Below are 22,206 nucleotides of genomic sequence, written 5' to 3'. Positions count from 1 at the left end.
TTAAATAAAGACATTAACTTTTATAAACAAATGTCTATCTTCAAACCGGAAGTAAGAACATTTTGACAATAACACTGGAGTAAAAATCGTTAGTATGAAGGAAAACTAATTCTAGCCTAAAATGTGATAGTAGTGGCTGGTCTGTTATATAAAATTGGTCAGCACTATTAATTATATGACCAGGCTAGGAAAAGCAACATGAATGAATGAACAATGAAAACAATTATCCTGTTGACATGGAAATTCAGGTAACTAGTTTCAATGTAAATTTTGATTAACACTTAAATAATGTACTGTGCACTGGGTTGTTACAATATAGTCACATTCAGTAAGTGATGGCAACAAAATGTGGGTTAAAGTCACATTCAATAAATGATGGCAACAAATTGTGGGTAAAAGTCACATTCAATAAGTGATGGCAACAAATTGTGGGTAAAAGTCACATTCAATAAGTGAAGGCAACAAATTGTGGGTTAAAGTCACATTCAATAAGTGATGGCAACTTATTGTGGGTTAAAGTCACATTCAATAAGTGATGGCAACAACTTGTGGGTTAAAGTCACATTCAGTAAGTGATGGCAAAATATCGTTGGTGAAATGTTCAGACTACTGTTCATTTATGCTCAAGCTTATAGAATGAACTATATTGTCAACTGTTCTTCTGATTACCCGACTCTGTTTAATAGCATGTTTAAGTCTTTTAAATTTATATAGTGTCCATACAAATAATACTATAATGTTATTAATCAGTTGAATTCATATTGGCTTTGTTATTGAGCTGAAGACAGCCGTATTGGCCTGAGGCCGCAGGCTGAAGGACAATATGGCTGTCTGAAGCTCAATAACAAAGTCATTATGAATTCAACTAAATAATGACAATTTTATTAATTAACTTTATAATATTATTCAGCAAGAAAAGCTTGAATTTCACTTTTGAATTACATGTGTTTGCTATTAAATGAAGTATGAAGTTTAGAAAAATAGCAAAATTTCTGTTCTATACAACTTTTTACCTGTTTATATTCCCATGCACAATGCTTTAAATGCTTTGAAAATGTCACATACACAAAATACCTTTTAAGAGATATCTTGTTAACTTAAAACGAAAATTGAATATTGTTGCAAGAGGAAACAAGTGTTCCATGCATTAAATTTCAAAAGAATAATTATTATTTCATTAATATTGTAATATGAAGGCGATTTTACTAATAAATCATGGGAACAATAGCATTTTAACTTAGTATATGACGAAAGGTGCTTTCAAGACATTACATGATGCAGGAACACAAATTGACAGGTAGCGAAATTATGCCAAATTTACCTGAATAACATTCCAGCAACACTGGATCCACTATCGTTGTTTTAATACAGTCAACTCAGAAAGACAATAAGGATTGAAAACTTACTTATTGCCATTAGGAATTGCATTTGTAATGTGTAAATCCTTCATCATTTCGAATTAGTTTTGCTTTCAGCGCTCTTTGTAGCTGTTAAGATAAGATAAGATAAGATTTATTTTGAGTCGGCAAGAGTTAAACAACAAACATAAGCTCAGACAGCTTGTACAACCGACTATAAAACATGATGAAAAGAAATAACAAGTGTATAAAAGCTGAAGGACTGGAAACAAATTTTTCTACAATTAAAAGGCAGATATACATATAAGTATATAGCATGATATTACAACATCAGATACGGTACAAAAAGTTTAGATTTGTCTACATTAAAAGTCAGATAATTTTTTAAGAAAAAGAAAAATATATCAACTAGACACAGCATGCAGAGCATACAAAAAACCATATCAAGCATACAGAGCATACATAGCATGCAGAGCATACAAACCGTACGGAGCGTACAAAGCAACCAGAGTATACAAAGCGTAAGGCACACAATGTATACATAGCATACATAGCATTCAACGCATACAAAGCACACAAAGCATGTCAGGCATACAAAATATACTAGGCATACACAGCACACAAAATTACATCAAGCAAACAAGGCATATAAAGTAAATAGAGCAAAAAAAACACATGCAAAGCACACAAAGTATACAAGCAAACAATGCATATAACGTATATAAAGCACATTAAAACATGCAAAGCACACAAAGTATACAAAGCATACAGATCACACAAAGCATATAAAGCATATAGGGCCTACAAAGCATACAGAGCATGCACAGCACACAAAGCATACAAAGCTAAGAAAAATACTAACATCATATAACATTTAAGTAAATAAAGCATATAGAGCATGCTAAGCATCCAAAGCACACAAAGCTAAGCGAATCTAACACTATATAACATTATAGTAGAAAGTGAACTTAAAACTAAGTGATGTGATGCTCCCTTGCTGTGGAAATCCCATTCAGTCTACAGCATTTGCACCTACAGATTTTTCCATTCAATGTCCCAATTAAAGTTTTAAATTGCGAAAAATTTGTACATTTTCTAAAATCTTCTGGTAGGGAGTTCCACAGCGAGGGGGCAGCATATCTAAAAGAATTTTTACCATATCTTGTTGTGCGTACCTGTGGTATCTGTAAAATATTGGTATATCTAAAATTTATGGTTGACGGTCTCTTAACAATTAAATCATTTAACAAAGGTGGAGAAATTTCATTTATGATTTTAAATGTTTCAATAGCCATTGATCTTATACGTTTTATTTGCAAGGACGGAAGGTCTACCTTTTGTAAAAGATCGATATATTGAGTGCTATAGTCGTTGTATATAAAACGAATTGCCCTTTCTTGAATTTTTTTCCATCTTTTTATTATTAGTTTCTGAACAGAAATGCCAGGTCATTGGGCAAAAATTAAAATTTGATAATACAAAGGTATGGAAAATTAATAGCTTGTTTTTACACTTAAATTTCTACCAACTCTTTTTAAGATGTTAATTTGAGTGGCTGCCTGCTTACATAATCCTTGTATATGAGTTTCAAAATTAAGTTTATAGTCTATGTCAATACCAAGTAGTTTAACATTTTTTTCACAAGTTATAGCGGCATCACCTATCTTAAATGAGGTGTTTTTTTTACAAGAAGTTGATTTGCCTATTGCAAAAGATTGAAATTTGTCAGGGTTAGCTTGCATCTTGTTAAAATTAAAACCAATCAATAAGAATGTTACTTTCATGTTGTAAAACACTTATAAGTTCATCAAAGTTTGTTGTGTAAAATGAAAGAGTATTATCATCTGCATAATTGTAAAGGGTAGATTTGTTTATAAAATAAAAAATATCATTAATAAAGACATTAAACAGTAAGGGCCCCAGGATAGACCCTTGGGGTACTCCTTTTGTTATACTGGCCCATGAACTAACTGTATCTCCTATTTTAATTTGCTGTTTTCTGTTAAAAAGGTAAGACTGGAGGAGTCTGGACGCAGGCTCTGACATACCATACGCTGACAGCTTTGCCAGTAGTATATCGTGCGGCAGGCAATCGAAGGCCTTGGACAGGTCCATGAAAATTGCTGCAGCGTAATAGTCTTTATCGAGAGCCTGCCTCACATCCTCCAGAAGTTCTAATAGGGTGGTTTAACAGCCATGTCCCTTTCTAAAAGCACATAAAAATTTATTAAATTTTTTATCAAAATGAAAGTTAAGTTGATTAGCAATTACTTTCTCAAACATTTTACAGGGCATTGGTAGGACACTTACTGGTCTATTGTTAGCTTTGCAAAAAGGGTCATTTTTCTTGTATAAGGGTGTTGCTATTTATGTACATATGCTCAAATATTGAACCTTACTGTTGTGGTTAAACTGTACTACTGTAATGGTCGAAAAATGGAGCTGAATATATAAGGGGCTGCGTGCTTTAAGTAAACTGCAATATAATATTTTTAACGATTTAAACGTTTGCACTAACACTAAGCACACCACTTCAAAATGGCGTCCAAAATTCTCGAAATTTTAGATTCTCATATAAGGCCGAGTTTTTCATGGTTTCTGATTGGCTGAATTGACGGACCTTTCTCCGCATAGACCGCCTTTTTCTCGTATATGGCGAGTTTCGAGCTTTATTGGCGAGGCTCAACTTGTATGGGGCGAACAAATTGAACACATTCTCTTCTAATATTATAAAGTTAATTAATAATAACTTATATTTAAATGACATGTTTGTATTGTCACAGATATGTGTAGTGATATAGTTATTATGTTTTTCAAAGACAACTCTTTTTTCTGACATTGTCGCTGAGTAAACCGTTTTCATTTCAGCTACATTCAGTAATTTTGACCTCGCCTATATTGATCGGCTAAGGTAAATCATAATTAGTAATCGAATTGGAAAGCAGGCCTGAATTGAGATTTCAATTGTAATTGTTCTTTTTTTTAGATATTTGAGAAGAAGCCCTTGATTATTATTCATTTTCTATAAATTACCTAGACACAATTCCTGCCAATATGATTTTCTTACGTTTGTGAATATTAAATGACAATATCTCAATTTGCTGTCCCTTAGCTGACTGACAGCTTTTGGGTTATGAAATTAAAATGCAAATCACTCTTTAAATGTGAATTTGTGCAAATGCAAAATCTGTATACATCAATAATGTTCAAGCCAGTAACAATCAGCATTGATTATCCATTGGATTGATTTATTTGAAAACATGAGGGTTAAGCATAAATGTTTGGCGGGCATTTATGAATCAGGACAGTTCTTTGTTTAGTGTACAGATTTTGTTGTTGATATTTGAGTAAAAAACCATAATGTCTAAATGTTTGTTGATACCATGCATCTGTATTTAATTTAGAGACGGTTCAAGAGAAGTAACATAAATAAAGGTAATTTTCTTTGCAATGGTAGAACGTTTGTTCAAAATATTTTATCAGTCAGCCTAAAGGTATATGGAAACAATTTTTTACAAATAATATTTAGAATTTTGTAGAAGTGATAAGTGGAAATCAGTTTTGTTTAGAACTTCTTTCATTTTATTAGATTCTTTAATATTGGAGATTGGATGCTCACATCATATAACATTTGCATTTTTTGCTGTCACTTTTTCAAAACTTGTTACAGGTACAAAGCTGCAAATTATATATGATTATTTTATATTAGATGCATTAATGTATCATGCACATATGCTTTGTCATGCTGTGGCTTTATGACTGCATGAATGTGCTTAGCTGCCCCTGTGCCGTTTCTTGGGGAAAATGTTGAGCCTATTAAGGTAAAATTTATCCTTGCTGCCCAGGTATTCACCAAATACATCATTTTGATCAAAATATACCAGTGCACATGAACTGACCAATGCGACCTTACTGTGCACTGGTGGACGCCACCATAGTTTCTTGACCCCATCTGTCCTTTTATGCAGTGTTCGCCGAGTGGCTCTTTGTCTGATCTGATTAACTGGCATTATTGGGTATCAGTGTCAGTGTCGTACGGGGATAAAATATGTGATCTGGTATTCCCAGATCTAATTCATTAGTAATTTCATGTCTTTAAAGCAATTTTCCGTATAAATTACTGAAGGCAAAAAATTCTCCCCTGAATGCATTTTCACCCAACATAGATTACTGTCTTTGACAATGATTTTACTTTTGATGGTGCTTTAAGACGTGCTAGCCTTTTATTATTTTCTTTTATATCCTGGGTAATAATACTGTGAAATTTATCTTTAAAAGTTCTCCCCTGAATCTTTTTTTTTCGAGACATAGATTAATGTCTTTGCCCCTGATCTTTTGTTTTATGTTGTGTTGAGATTAGCTAGTCATGTATTATTTTCTATTATATCCTGGATTTCGAGACATAGATGACTGTCTTTGAAAATGATCTTGCTTTTTATGGTTTATTGGGATTTGTTAGTAATTTATTATTTTACTTTATATCCTGTGTAATAATTGTGTGACATAATGTTTTTGATCTATGTATCAAACACTGATACATTATATTCTTAGCCTGTAATCTAATGGTATTGAAAAGGCATTGCAGATATTAAATTGTTAATATATTGTCATATTAAATCTTCTTTGGATTTACCCCTTAACTTCTAAAATAAGCTATTTACAGTCTTCATTACAGTTTTTGTTTAGTTTGCTTAAGGCATGAATATTAAATTGGTGTTATCAGGATTCTTTTGTGATGGAACTACTTTTTTCAATCTGCTTGCACTAAATAATATAAATGCACATTACTTTGATAAATGATACTTCTGGTCTCATGATAAAATAACATGAAGTGGATTTTATTTTATATTTTTATCAACTGTCATAAGACTGCTTCACTTCTAAACCAAAATGTGCGTATTTCATAAGTTTTTACGTTTTCACCATGCTCTAGGAAAACCGGACTTAATGCATGTGTGAAGTGTCATCCCAGACTAGGAAAACGGCTTTATGCATGTGTGCAAAATGTCATCCCAGATTAGACACTTTAGGCCTAGACTGGATTTTGTTAAGAACAGAATCACTTTAAACAAAATTCCATAAATGCAAAAAGTGGTGTCCCTGATTAGCCTGTGCAGACTGCATAGGTTAGTCTGGGACAACACTTTACTCACGTTCATTAAGCCCAGTTTTACCAGAGCAAGGCTCATTTGAATTCAGTTTGAAAAAAAGTAATTGGTTGAATGGGAACGATCAGTTGTAAAAAAAGCAGCCAAAATTGTTAATTTTTTATATACACTTGGAGGCTTTTCTAACACAACACAAATTCAAATCAATATAGCTCCCTTATTTTAAAACAAATTTTGTTGAAATTTGGACTCAGACTTATTCAACACGTATTTCATAATTCATGTACCGGTAAATGTAATTGAAATTGATCAACATTAAAAATATTAAACGTAACAAATTAAAAAAAAAATCTATGAAAAAGTAAAATTCTAAAAATCGTACATCGTTAAATAATAATGTGAAAAGTATAACCCATTAACTTACACGTCTTTATGACCGACGGGCTTATAACATTGCCTTCAAATTAGCCATATTATTTTTCAAATTAATGCTATATTTTTCTGGTGTAAAACCCCATCTAGAATGATGAAATTGAAATTGAATTTGAATTATATAGTGCGCTGTACTACACTTGATGACTTTTCGAAAGCAGCATTTTTCAAACTTAAATATCTCAATTACGACTGAATATTTTGATTTAATATTGTACATGTGATCATTTGACTGCAGTATGTACAAGTAAACAATGAAATAATTCATCTGTGATGATCAGATGCTTATTAAGCAAGTGGGGAAGGTCGCCTGCAACTTACTGATTGCGCTGTTGTGCTGCTGAAATTTTATATGAGACATAATGATTTTAAAATTAATTTTATGTTTTCCTGGTGTATCAACCCACCTAAAATAAAGAAATTAAAATAAAATTAGAATCATATCGCGTTTCAGCATTTTCACATGCAAAAAGATAAAACATGCCTACGTGTAAAAGCGCCTGATTGTCACAAATACATTTGTAAATGATTGTATCGTAATCTTGCACAGAATATATTCTCCAAGTGTATATATTTGCATTGAAGAATAATTATGCATAAAATTCCATCTAAGATTGATTTTCTATTTCACTTTGGCTGATGGCTTGTCATAAATAAAATAAATGAAGAATGCAGGCAGTGTTTGACATTAAGAATATTAAGCCAGGAGCCAACATCAAGGCTGCACTGACTGATAGCTGACATTTCAACATCTCAGAAAGTTATTTGAAATATGAATCAGTATGATGCCAGTTATTACTGGAGTAGTGGGTTGCATTAATTAATAAATATTAATATTGTACTTTTAAATAAACATTCAACCTAAAACCACTATTTAAAAAAAAACTAGCTGGAAATGAGCATTTGTTTAATAAATGTAAGGGTGTATGTTTGTATTATTATCCCCCGCCATAGGCGGAGGGATATTGTTTTGGCGCTGTTCGTCCATCCGTCCGTCCGTCTTTCCGACCGTCTTTCCGTCCCTATTTCCGTCCGTCTTTCCGTCCGTCCCGCACATTTGTGTCCGGAGCCATATCTTGAAAGTGCTTTGGCGGATTTCACTTGGTATGAGTATATATACGGATAAGAGGATGATGCACGCCAAATGGCATTGTACACCATCTGTTAATAACGGAGTTATGACCCTTTGTATCATGAAACAATGCATTTTTTGAGTGTCAAATATAACACTTTTGTGTCCAGAACAAATTGGCGGGGAATATCAATTCAACGAATTTGCTTATTATTGTTATTATTTTTATTATTTGTGCATGTACATGAAGATATTAAATCCTAATGTCTGATGAATTACATCTACACTTATTGTCAACACAGAATATGAAAAATTGACATGAATTGCATTGTTTTTATCATATATCATACATTTTTGTATTATTGTTCTATGTTAAACATGACTTTATAGTAAATGTCTCTTTTTCAAGTCAGAAGTCTTTAACATTATTATTACAGCTTGCTTATTATTATGACATGCGACGTAAGAGTATATGTATCTATTATGAAAAGCTCTGGTTTCAATAAGCGAATGATTCATTACATTTCAGAGAATTTCAGCTACACATTAGTTAGCAAATACTAGCAAATCAACACTACAAAGTTCGTGTTTTTAAGGTGCACTTAAGCTAAGCTTAATAAAAGCCGGAGTCCTTGTCTGTCCATTATGTTCATCAACCCTATAGGTCGCACTGGTGTTGTAGATATGGTGTCCGCCCTGCTTCAGGGAGTTAACAGGGTCGATCCCCCATAGTCACCAAGTACTGGTTTTAGTCCCAAGAAACGGACTCGAGAGCGTTTCAAATAAGCCAAAGACTTTCTATTCAATGAAGCTAAAGCTAATAGCTCATTAACAAACAATTCCAAACAAATAGCGTTGCAATTATTTTTGTTAAATGCCATTAAAGACTTCACTGGTTATTAGCTCTAAAACATTACCAGTGTTTTTTCATTCTAAGCCTGTCCAGTAATCGGCCCCATTCCAAATGAATTTTTTTAAATATAATTTTCCCAAATAGGAGCTCAAAGTTCCCAATGGAAGGTTCTCCCAAGTTAAAAAAAATAAATATATTTATTTAGATCTCAATATTTTGTTCAACTCCCATCCATATACGTTCAACCTTGGTAAATATAATACTGCTGAAAACACATGTAATCTAGATTTTGAAGAATTTTTGAGCCAAACAGAAACAACACTAATTTCCCATTTTTAGTAAAAACGCTGCAAATTTCCCAATCCAAAGGGACCCTACCCATTCCCAAAAGGGTGAAAAAAACACTGATTACATTTATAAGAATATTATTTTTTTAGACTTGGGTCTAAGAAGGGGTTGGTGAATACTGTCTATATTCTCGATGCATTTTTTATGACATTTTACTGCACATGTATATTTAAACTTGACGGTATAAATTAATCATTAGTTCTTCCATCATTTAGTGTGTTCAATATATGATCATGAGGTTTGCAGCTGCACATAAGTATAGGCTTATTGGCCCGGTTTCTATCCACCATTACCACGGTCTGTACATGGACTGGGTGTGATGTAAAGGGCTTTGCATGTTTTTTACCCGAACGGAATTGCAAGCAGGTGAAGAAAAGTACACAGTTATTCCGATTTTGGGTGTTTCCAGAGAAGGATTTTCTTTAATACATTTCTACATTTTGTTACGGTTTGTCATCATCTTTTGGCAAATTATCAATATGTAATTGTAATTTAATGTAATTTTGAATTTGGGTCAGTGTCAATAGGTAGTCATGGGAAGCCACCTGCTTGCTCTGACCTTGAGAATAAATAATATGGATAACAACGTCTAGATACTGACCATGTTGACTGTATATAACTGTGTAATATAGGGATAACACGTGTATACATTGCATTGTAACATGCATGTATTTATAAATATACATACTTGTTATAATCACAAACAATATCATGAATTGAAATTGGTGTGTAAACTTTTATAATAACATGTAGTTTACCATAATTTATGGGGCAATGGTATGCATTAATAGTATGTGTAGAATATGTTTCTAGCATACATAATAACATTTATATGTATTTTTATACAAATGTAAAATAAGTGATACTTATTCAGGTATATGACCTATTTGTTATTCTTGCACTGTATCAATTATTGTGGTCCAAATAAGCATTCTTTCTGAGGTTAATATCTCAACAATGCTCACATTTCAATATTTTGATGCCTCACTAAACACACTTTACTGTACTAAACGCTAATCAATAGAGTGGCTTCATGCAAAAATCGGTATTATGTCATATGAGGCCAGTATAGCTCCAGACCAGCCTGCGCATTATCACACCCTGTTCAGGACTGACTTTGTCAGTTTATGTCTAGACCAGGAAACCATGATTGACTATAGTGAAGGCTTGTCTAGAGCTACTGCGGCCCCATATGGAATAAGACCTTGTTTGCATGAAAACATGTAACTGCATGTGGGTCTAGCATTCTATCATTTGCTCACGTTTAACATTTCTCCTCAATTCAGATGTGCTACTGCGCTGCCTGGGTCTCGACTGGGAGCTCCACCGACCGTTCCAGCGCAAGTCCAAGACCCTGACCTCGCTCCTGCTTGGTGCATACGACCCCAGGCCCCAACTCTACTACAAGAGTTCTACCTCGGAGACCCTTGACAACTACATCAAAAAGAGCAACTTATACAGGTTAAGTTGGCTTTTAAAGCTAAATAATATATTATGATTATCAATGAAATTAATGTCATGATTATTAACTACAGCAATAAGGGCAACTTCTTTATGTTTTTATTTGTTTGCAAATAAAAAGGGTGTGTAAAAAGCTTAATTTACATGACGACAAAATAATTACATGACTAAACAGTTAGATTTATAAATAATTTAAACTGAACTTAAACGTATTATTTACATAGCGAACACATGCAAATAAAACACCGTTTCCTCATTTAAAAGTCACTCGGATCGGCGTCACTGGGCACATGAACATTGTTCTTATTTAAAAACACGATTGCGTCGACCAGATCACTGGCGAGTCTATTTCTTCGCAATAGCACATGTAATCCGTTCACTTTCGGAAACACACTTTCTTAGGAGTACTCAAAAACGATGACATTGACGACTGTTTCTTAGAGTCCCCAACATCATTCGAAGATGCAGATGATGGATGTTTGTTACTAATATGATTGAGAAGATTGGACGTCGTACCGCCCTGGATGTACGTAAGATTAACTCCACACAAGTTACACGTTGCCGACTTCTTATCGGATGATCTCGTGAAATACTTCCAAGCAGCGGAAGGTGTAGGTGGCATTTTGATTGGACAGAGATTTACTTTATGCGTGTAGCAATGATAATATTTTCAATTAAATGAAGGCGAATTACCAAAAACATTTCTTTAAATATAATACCTGATTGAATATTGAGTAATAAATTAAAGTTTGGACCATACGATACGCAAATACTCATTAGAGGTTGAGTAAATTATTTTCTAAAAGCTTTTTTGATTGGACAACGTGATTATAACCATACGATCTTTTTTGTTTTTCACACCAAGTCGGCACTTCCTTTACTTATTTAATCGTTGATCATGCTAAATGTAATTCGAGTTATAAGATCAAGACGGGTCGGTGTTTAAATTGCCATACGGTCTTATTTGTTTTTTTACACCAAGTCGGCGTTTCCTTTACTCATTTAATCTTTGATAATTTTGAATGTAATTCGAGTCATTGGATCAAGTGCAGGTCGGTGTTTTGATTGCCGATGCGATTTGAACCTATTATAATTTTGACACAAAGTGACTGTCTTTGTTAGGCAATTAGCGGGATTTATGACCGGTATACTGTCATCACCATAGCGAAGCTTAAATAATATAAAATATTAAAAATAATAAGAATAGCTTTTAGTTGAGTAGTTGCTCAACATTTAGGTCTAGGTTTTATGAAGGCTTGGTAATTTTTTTTAAAGTAATGAAAAATGGGAACTGGTTTCATTAACCCATATATATGGAGAAAATCAATGTGGACTGTAGGCATTCATATTCAAACTATGCATTTTTGTTCAGGATTTGAATTACCTACTCCATTAATCAGAACTGATTTGATAACCAGTGTTTGTAATAAATTGTGTCCCTTCCAGTAATGAGTACCGTGAAATGTCGAACCGTCTGAGCACCGTGGAAGGCCTGGAGATTCAAGCGCCCCCTATGGTAGACGGGGAGCGAGCCATTGACCACCCGTCCCATACATCGGAGTCCCGCGTGAACAAGCTCACCTTGATCCAGATTAACATTGCCGACCCCTTCATTACGAAGACAGGTGCTTGTTGTAATCTTTTTTGTAATTATGGCATTGTAACTTGTATCAAGCTTGCATTAAGCAAACAACACGGTATAAACATAGCTGTATTTCTACAATGTTTACTACAGAAATTACACAAAGTTTAACTTCATTATGTTGTTGTTTACTGTGGCATGATTGAATTTAGACTTTTCTATCGCAACACTTTCAAGCTCCAATATCACAGCTTTGAGTTAAGATATTTAATATTTTTTTTACAAGTGATCATTTGACTACATTTTGGGAATGATCACAATCAAATCATTCATCCATAACGATCAGACTATTTGGAACATGGGGTATGTATGGTTCATATTTTTTAACGTGGAAATAGTGAAACATGATATTATTTTATTTTGTTTCTATTTCATCATTTAAGGTGGGTTCGTAGACCAAGAAAATATATAATCATTTTTTAAATGTATGGCCCATATGATTATTTAGAATCACAACCTCGCATTTTGACAAATTGCAGGCTACCAGCCCCACATGCTTATGCGTCTAATCGTCACTGATGAATGCTTTTATCATCAGCTTGTAACGAATGTAGTCAAATGATCACATGTATAATTTTAAATAAAAATCTAAACTGATATGTGAGATATTTTGAAAAGTGTTGTGTTAAAAAAATCACACATACACTTGCAGGTAGCCTGCAATTTGCCACAATGCGCGGGTTGCATTTTTTAAAGAATAATATCAAGTTTCACCATTTCCACGTGAAAACAAATGGAACCATACACACCGCACGTGCTTAAGCGACCAATTGTCATGGGTTGATGATTTTATTGTCAGCTTGCTTAGAAATTAGTCAAATGACGACATGTAACATTTCGAATATGTGAGTTATTCAATTTTGAAAAATGTTAGGTTAGAAAAGTCTCCAAGTGTATTCACTAATGATAAGTATGTTTCTTTTGTTGATTTAGACAATAATTATTGGAAATGATGGGAGAAAAAGGATACAAAGCTTAAGTTTTTATCATGAACAAGTCTTGTCATGCAGCTCTGTTACTGGTGAAAAATCAATAGGAACACAATATTTTAATGACACTCCACACTAAACTTTTGAATATATTTTGAAGTAATTTTCAGCTCAATTGTTTTCGGAGAAAACCCGAGGTATTGTCATAGCAAGCTCGTCATGTCTGTCCTTGTGTCGTCCGCGTCGTGCTAAAACCTTTACATTTTGTCAAGGTTTTGAACATTGGCTGTTAAATCAAAGTGTTTCAACCAAGAACTTTGAAACTTCCTATGTAGCTGCACCTTGATTAGTTCTACATGCAACACCCAGTTTTGGGTCACTAGGTCAAAGGTCAAGGTCACTGTGACCTCTAAAAAAAACAATCTGACAAGCTTTCATTCGTTCAAAACTTCACCCACAGCCGAGCGTGGAACCCGTTATGTGGTACTCTTGTAATTTATAAAGTTTCATATTCAAGTGTTTAAGTTGCTGATTTTAACAAGCTCTGCAATGGATTTGTCTGTTTGTATTGTTTTAAAAACCATGTTTCACTAGAAGGGATTTATGGAGCCAATTATTTTGCTTAAAGCAGTTCACATTCAACTTCACAGATTTCTGCCTATCTGAAATCAATGCTTCTACTCTTATAATAAATATCTCTGGGTTGGTTCAGCTAGTTAATAGGACACATTTCAAATTAAATCACAAATAATTGCTTGCCATATGACTGAAGAGCGTAAATTGGTCAAATTCTGGTTGCGTTTTTTATAAATTTATTAAAAACTGATTTACTCAAATGATTGTTAGGAATGATAATTGAAGTAAGAACTTTACAACTCTAGTGTTTATTTTTTTTACTGATGATGACATTAGACATTTAATTTTAAAGTCTGATCAAATTGTGTTTATGAAGACAAAAATTTCAGTCAAATCTTTAAAAAAGTATTTTACACACAACACAATTTAGAATTTGATTGTTATGATTTCACAATATAAAACTCTACGCTAATTTAAGAAAAAAACCCTCTCATTTTTTCTTAAATTAGGCCATTCCTCACAAATAGGTCACTATTCACAAAGCTTTAATCTTTATAGGAAAAAAGTTAATTAAGTTGTTTTTAAGATGTAAAGTTTTCACCTTTGTTATCTTTTATGTAAAATATAATGCTTTCTGTTCAAAAGCAGTTGTGCAACAAAACTATACTGAGAAAACTGCTATATTTTCAAAAGTTGTTAAAACACCATTAAGCCTTTCCATGTTTCAGCAATGGCTGTAGCACTAGGCAACATGTACCATGACGACGTCGACGTGGATACCGAGCTGCTCCCTGAGGTACTTGCAGCGGCCTGCGTGCTGCAGTTTGAGTCCCTCATCAAAGGGTAAAAGGAACTGTTTCCATTAACCTTTTCCATTATAAAAACAAAGTGAAAATGGTTTTTGCAGCCTGCATAAAACCAGAACAGCCTGCGAGTATATCACAGTCTGTTCAGGTTTTATGCTGTTTGCTGCCCATCAGTAACCAAGGGTTGGAAATGAAGCCTTTAAAACTTGAATCTAGTAAGAAAGGTCTTTAACTAAATTCAACTTTCTATGGGCCTACAAATGCGTAAAAATACGTACCTAAGTGCTAAAGGGTTAAGTCCTTCATCAAAGTGAATGTGTCACTTTAAGTTTGAGTCCCTTATCAAAGAGACGGTTTTCACTTTCTGTGCAAGTCCCTTAAAAAAGAATCAGTGTCACTTTCCTTGGAAGTCCCAAATCAAAGAGTCAGTGTAACTTTCCTTGCAAGTCTTCTATTTAATGTTATGTTGTCCTTCCTTTCATGTCCTTTATCACAGGATAGATGCAACTTTAAGTCCTGGACCCTTATCAAGTGACACTTTAGTTTGTGTCCTTTATCTAATATAATGTTCTGTTGGGGGTCCCTAATTAAAGGGCAGGTGTCACTTTCAGTTTCAGTCCCTTATGAAAGGGCAGGTGTCACTTTCAGAAGCAGTCCCTTATCAAAGGGAAGGTGTCATTTTCAGAAGCAGTCCCTTATCAAAGGGAAGGTGTCCTTTTCAGAAGCAGTCCCTTATCAAATGATATGTGTCACTTTCTGTTTGGAGTCCCTTATTAAAGGGCAGGTGTCACTTTCTGTTTAGAGTCCCTTATCAAAGGGTCGATGTTACTTTCAGTTGCAGTCCCTTATCAAAGGGCAAGTGTCACTTTCAGTTGCAGTTCTTTATCAAAGGGCAGGTGTCTTTTTCAGTTGCAGTCCCTTATTAAAGGGCCGGTGTTACTTTCAGTAATAGTCCCTTATCAAAGGGCCGGTGTTACTTTCAGTTGCAGTCCCTTATCAAAGGACAGGTTTCACTTTCATTTGCAGTCCCTTATCAAAGGGCCGGTGTTACTTTCAGTTGCAGTCCCTTATCAAAGGGCAGATGTCACTTTCAGTTGCAGTCCGTTATCGAAGGGTGGATGGCACTTTAAGTTAAAGTCCCTTATCCAAGGGAAGGTGTCATTCTCAGTTGCAGTCCCTTGTCAAAGGGCAGGCGTCACTTTCAGTTGAAGTCCCTCATCAAAGGGCTGGTGTCACTTTCAGTAGCAGTCCCTTATCAAAGTGCAGGTATCACTTTTTGTTTGGAGTCTCTTATCAAAGGGAAGGTGTCACTTATTGTTTGGAGTCCCTTATCAAAGGGCAGGTGTCACTTTCAGTTGCAGTTCCTTATCAAAGGGTAGGTGTCACTCTCAGTTGAAGTTCCTTATCAAAGGGCAGGTGTCACCTTCAGAAGCAGTCCCTTATCAAAGGGCAGGTGTCACTTTCTGTTTAGAGTCCCTTATCAAAGGGCCGGTGTTACTTTCAGTTGCAGTCCCTTATCAAAGGGCAGGTGTCACTTTCAGTTGCAGTCCCTTATCAAAGGGAAGTTGTCACTTTCAGTTGCAGTCCCTTATCAAAGGCCCGGTGTTACTTTCAGTTGCAGTCCCTTATCAAAGGGCAGGTGTTACGTTCAGTTGCAGTCCCTTATCAAAGGGCAAGTGTCACTTTCAGTTGCAGTTCTTTATCAAAGGGCAGGTGTCTTTTTCAGTTGCAGTCCCTTATAAAAGGGCCGGTGTTACTTTCAGTTACAGTCCCTTATCAAAGGGCCGGTGTTACTTTCAGTTGCAGTCCCTTATCTAAGGACAGGTTTCACTTTCAGTTGCAGTCCCTTATCAAAGGGCCGGTGTAACTTTAAGTTGCAGTCCCTTATCAAAGGGCAGGTGTCATTTTCAGTTGAAGTCCCTTATCCAAAGGCAGGTGTCACTTTCAGGAGCAGTCCTTAATAAAAAGGCAAGTGTTACTTTCAGTTGGAGTCCCTTATTAAAGGGTGGATGGCCCTTTAAGTTAAAGTCCCTTATCAAAGGTAAGGTGTCATTCTTAGTTTCAATCCCTTGTCAAAGGGCAGGCGTCACTTTCAGTTAGGAGTCCCTTTTTAATACCACTTTCTAAGAATCATTATCAACCAATTAAATTGCAGTCAGGAGAAATAAACACAAACTGTTCTCGAGTTCAATGCTTGCAAGGATTGTTGGTTCAATACATCTGGACAATTGGCATCCTGTGTTTTGTTAAATTCCCGGACAAACAGCTCCTCTTAAATTGTCCACCAGGAAAAATTGCACCCAATTACATTTTCCACCCGGACAATCGGCACACAAATTTACGCCCGTCAACATTTTGTTTGACTTTGTCAGACTGATTAATTTCTCTGTGAGTCAGTTACACAAAATATTCAAGAATTACAGGTGTTCGAAAATTAAAAGTAAAAAAATTAAGGTGTTAGAAAATTAAGAGACACTAGATGCAAATATTGCATAGTCAATCAGATATGTGTGTGGTATGTGTATAGCAAAAATGGTATCAAATACTAATATCAACTGCTTGTTAAACCACGCAGTTTAACATTAATTGATTATTTATATGTTTGCATATAATTTAAAATAATTGGACATTTCACAGCAAAGTCAAATCAAGTGATATGTCTTAATCGGTGAAAAAAGCTTAAATGTGTCATAGCCTTTAACCGGGTGCTGATTGTCCGGGTGGAAAATTTCATTGGGTGCCAATTGTCCTCGTTGACAAATTTAAGAGGTGCCAATTGAAAAAAACCCTCAGAGAGCTGATTGTCTGGGTTCGGATACCGTTCAATGAATAATAACATTTTCGTTAGTTATAATGGTTGTAGAAGATTGATGGGTTAAGTCATGGCAAAATACGAGGAAAAATGACGTACAATTTCTACAACAGTCTGATAGCATTTTCTTAAGCTTTCCCAGGTGTATCAACCTTTTCCAAGTAATTGCCCACGTTAAATGATATTAACGACTAAATGGATTTTCGTTGTAAAATACCAATCCCAATTTTATAAAATAATATGTCGAGACACATGAGTCCATTTTTGAAAAAAACTGAAAGCAAAGCAATACGAATTTGTTTAAGTAGTTATAAAAAGATGTTTGAATGTGATCAGTTTTAGCATGGAAGTCTTTGATATGTAAAACAGATTGGCAAACAAAATAATTTCCATTTATGTAAATATGAACAACAAATATTGTGAAAATATGGTATTTATAGTGCAGCATAAGAAAGAATATACACAAAAGCACCAGCATCATTATTCGCCCAAAAGAGCCAAGTATCATTAAATAAGATTAAGAATTATACCACTTAGTTATCCTGTTTTTCATGGTAATTTCCTGTTGATGTCTTGAGCAGTTACTGTCTTCTCCTGAACTATTCTGAACATATCTTCCTGCTGACCCAATATACATGTTCATGTTTTTTCAAGAAACCAGGAAACATAAAAGTCTTCATAGCAGAGTTTAGTGCATAGGGGACCTAATAATCTCAGATACATCTGATTAAAGTTTATTTTGGGAATAACGGCCACCGGAAAAACTTTGCGAAACCGAAATTTCGCAAACTTAAGTACCCTTTTTCTTGAAGGTTTGCTTATTTGTGATAAAGTATAAGATAAAAGTCTAACTTGTGATTAATAATTGGTTATTTTTTCTTGTTTAATGCGTTTTCTTCACTATGAACTTTATTTGCAAAGTTGGGGTTCCCATGGGATTTTTGTATTATCCCATGGGATTTTTCATTATCCCATGGGAATTACGGTTTCTCCCATGGGATTTTTCTCCAGCTTTTTTTATGGGAGAAAAAATCCCATGGGGTTTTCAAAAACATAAAACACGTTCGTTTGTGCTTAGTTATCGATTTTAAGCATTGTTAAAGCATTTGTGCTTATTTTCGTTCAATTTACTTTGATAGAAAAAAAATACCATTTTTTTATGGGAAAAAAAATCCCATGGGATTTTTTTCTGATTTTCAGAGATTCATTCATGTAACCTTCAGAAACACTACTTTTTAACAAATGATGAGCATTTCTCGCGATTTCAACGCGTTAAATCGTGTTTAAAAAAAAGATAAAAATCCCATGGGATTTTTTTCCCATGGGATTTTTTGTCCCATGGGTTTTTTTCCCATGGGATTTTTTTTTCCAATGGGATTTTTTTTAAGGTATAAGTTTCTAAAAGCTATATAATAATAATAATAATAATAATAATAATAATAATAATAATAATAATAATAATAATAATCGTGCTCAATATGATGAATTTGTACTTTTAAGCGACTAACATTTTTATTCGAGCCGATCGTCGAGTCCGAATGGTGAGTATAAGAGCAATTTACCAGTACAAATAAATCTCACATGTGTAGAGAACGCTATCGTTCTATAAAATAATCTTGATAATAAGTCATATCATTTCTCGACAGAAAATGAAAACAGTATCCATATTGATGTCAGCAATGTCCCCTGCTATGATAAATATTGACAAAATGAAAAACCTTGACAATAATTCCGTGTCGAATACGCATTAGATTATAGCAATCAAATTCATATAAGCATTGATAAGATAATATGCGAAAATGGGTCTTATGTCAAATACGGCCAGCGTAGCTCCATTCCATAATGTCCGGTATTAAGTCACGTCAAGTTTCGTGGTCGAATTATAGCATAATAATCATTTTCACATTACGCGAATCATATGAGTTTCCCTACATATATTGTGTTAAAATTTATGTTACACTTATGTGCGATGATGAAAAGGGGATTTCGGTAATTCTACATTCGCCCGCCTAGTACCGAAATCCCCATATTTACGCCTTAAAGGGTCAATAGGTCATCGGTATGAATGGTTTTTGACTTCACATGAATGTTAAGGTGCAAAAAAATGATATTAATTTTAATTATTAAGCACTATTGACAGCATTAAGTTGCCTCTCAGTGGGGATTTCGGTAATTCTACACTAGAACTTAAACGCGCGCCGGTACCGAAATCCTGCTGTACAAACTTTCAAGTGTCAACAAAATTATTATAGTGTTTTTTTTTCATTAGCAACCAGTGACATGTATTATCTCCCATTCGGTTACTTCTTTTGGAAAATAATTAGCGGGGATTTCGGTACTGCTACATTCGTACGCCCAGAGCCGAAATCACCCATGTTTACGCCAATCCCCCATATTACGCCTTAAAGGGTCTATATGTCATTATGTTTGGGTTTTGGCTTTGCATTAATGTTGATTTGTACACAATCATATTAGTGTTAATCATTTAAACACTCTTATCAGAATATTTTTTCCATTATTAAATAGTTTATTAATGTGAAAAATGTGTAAACGAATGTAAAAAAGGTAAAATGTACATTTAAAACATTGGTTACACAAAAGTATATGTAAATATAACATGACATAGTAATAATAAGTCTTCAGAAAGTATTTTCCAAACAAATCTGATGAAACAACTGATATCGTACTACCTTATTTACAATATGCTATACACTTTTGCAATTTAGTTATCAATGTTTAATCAAAGCATAAATCAGCATATGTTGCCTCTTAGCGGGGATTTCGGTAATTCTTAACAAGCACATAAACCCGCGCCGGTACCGAAATCCCCGCTGTACAAACCTTCAAGTGTAAAAAAATACTGATTTAGGTTTAAATAAAGGGAACAATAGTATTTTTGGCCACCAAAAAGCACTTCCGCGTCAACAAAACGATTGAAATTATGTCAGAAACCCAGCTGTTCATTGTATATATTGCAATACACCATCGGCCGCCGAGAGCGGAATACTGCGCTTGGGCGCTAAACAATGTGGATTGCATCAAATTAAATGTCAATTTTCGATTTTATTACAAAAATAAACACTGCCTTTTTATAAATATGTCAAGCACGTACACTTAACAAAAAAATCGATATATCTTTATGTAATGTAGAAAAGTAAAGCGCTTTATATATAACAATGTTTTATAATGTCTCTCTGGTTGAGAAAAAAACTAAACAAAACCATGTAGAACATATAATATGTTTTCATAATTAAAAAAAAAATTTAATGATGCACGTGATGTTTTATAATTGATATAAGTTCACGTGTCATTGAACGAGTTAAGGGAGAGATGCGAATTAAATTACACATAATTAAAAACTGATACTATACTGTCAGCTTGATTTATAAATTGTGTTCCATCGCGCCAATATATTCATTGTTCCATGAAATTGTGTATAAAAGCAAAACGATTGAAATTATGTCAGAAATCCTGCTTTTCACATGAAATGATCTTTAACACTTTATTTATTCCAATCAGGTAAATAACAAATACAATAATAGGGGAAGTCTATACTGTGTATTAGAAACTTGTTGTGTTGATCCCTATCTTATCCGCTCAATACACATCCACCTGGCTACTGTACAGAAAAAATTAGATTTACTTCCAAAATAACTGATTTCATTAATTGCTAACTTGTTGTCTACATTTTAAATTAACAACGATAATGGATCAACATCACCGTTGCACAATTATTAAGTTCACAGTAATCTGTACTTTAAATAGATAGCCTAATTAAAGACGGTGCTAATAAAGAACAAAGCGTGAATGTGGATATTAAGAAATTAGATCCTTTTTTGCATGACACTGGCAGTATATCATTTTATCTTATATAAATAAGCCACATTTAAGACATGGATAAAATTAAAATAAGACACATTTGCATCTTTCATTTCTTGAAAAAAAAATAAGCACGCAGTCACATATAAATAAGATACATTGAAGACACAGAAAAAAAAAAAGACACATTTGCATCTTTCACTAAATTTTCTTAAAAAAACATGTGAAACTGAAGAAAAACATTTATTACTGACACATTATTCTAAAAGTCGACTGACAACTTAAGTTTAAAGAGGGATTTACAATTAAATAAGATCCATTTTCGCATGATGCTGGTTGTAGAGCAAGCAATACATTTCTTACTGACACATTATTCTAAAAGTCGACAGGCAACATAAATTCAAAGAGGGAACCACAATTAAATAAGATCAATTTTCGCATGATACTGGTTGTATAGCAAGTAGTCACATATTAATTACAGCTTGCATTAGTTGCAATAATTTTGTGCGCGTGCTTCTGAACGTTGCGTTAAGCGAGAGTGTTGTCATTTTGTTAGTTTTATATTTTGGTATTATGTATGATTATTGCTTGTTTTGAATTTGAAATAAACGCTTTCTGGCAAATAAGCATCGTCTTAATTTTAATACAAATAATGAACATTTGACATACAAAATGTCCAATAACATACCGGCAATAACATTATATATATGTTAATTTCTTTGCATGTTTATACCGAAATTATAGCCGACATCGGCAGTTAGGGAAATTTTGTGACACACTTTAACACATATCAAATATGCATGATAGTTCTTTTTTCATATGATATTCCCCTGGTTGCTTACCGGTGTATTGGTGCAGTTGATAACCCCGCCGGGACTACAGTAGGGTGCTAATACACACGTGTATCGTGTTCAATACAATCGTCTTAATTTTAATACAAATAATGAACATTTGACATACAAAATGTCCAATAACATATCGGCAATAACA

At 34.0% G+C, this 22,206-nt stretch overlaps 1 pseudogene; it reads left to right on the top strand.

Moving 5' to 3' along the window:
• Positions 1-10,221: 10,221 nt before the first annotated feature.
• LOC127858570 (BTB/POZ domain-containing protein 16-like) overlaps positions 10,222-22,206 on the top strand; it is a 104,300-nt pseudogene continuing 92,315 nt past the window's right edge.

The sequence above is a fragment of the Dreissena polymorpha genome, chromosome 14 (genome assembly GCF_020536995.1).
Source record: "Dreissena polymorpha isolate Duluth1 chromosome 14, UMN_Dpol_1.0, whole genome shotgun sequence".
NCBI lineage: Eukaryota > Metazoa > Mollusca > Bivalvia > Myida > Dreissenidae > Dreissena > Dreissena polymorpha.
The sequence above is the reverse complement of the archived record's forward strand: the minus strand, read 5'-3'. Positions and strand labels throughout refer to the sequence as shown.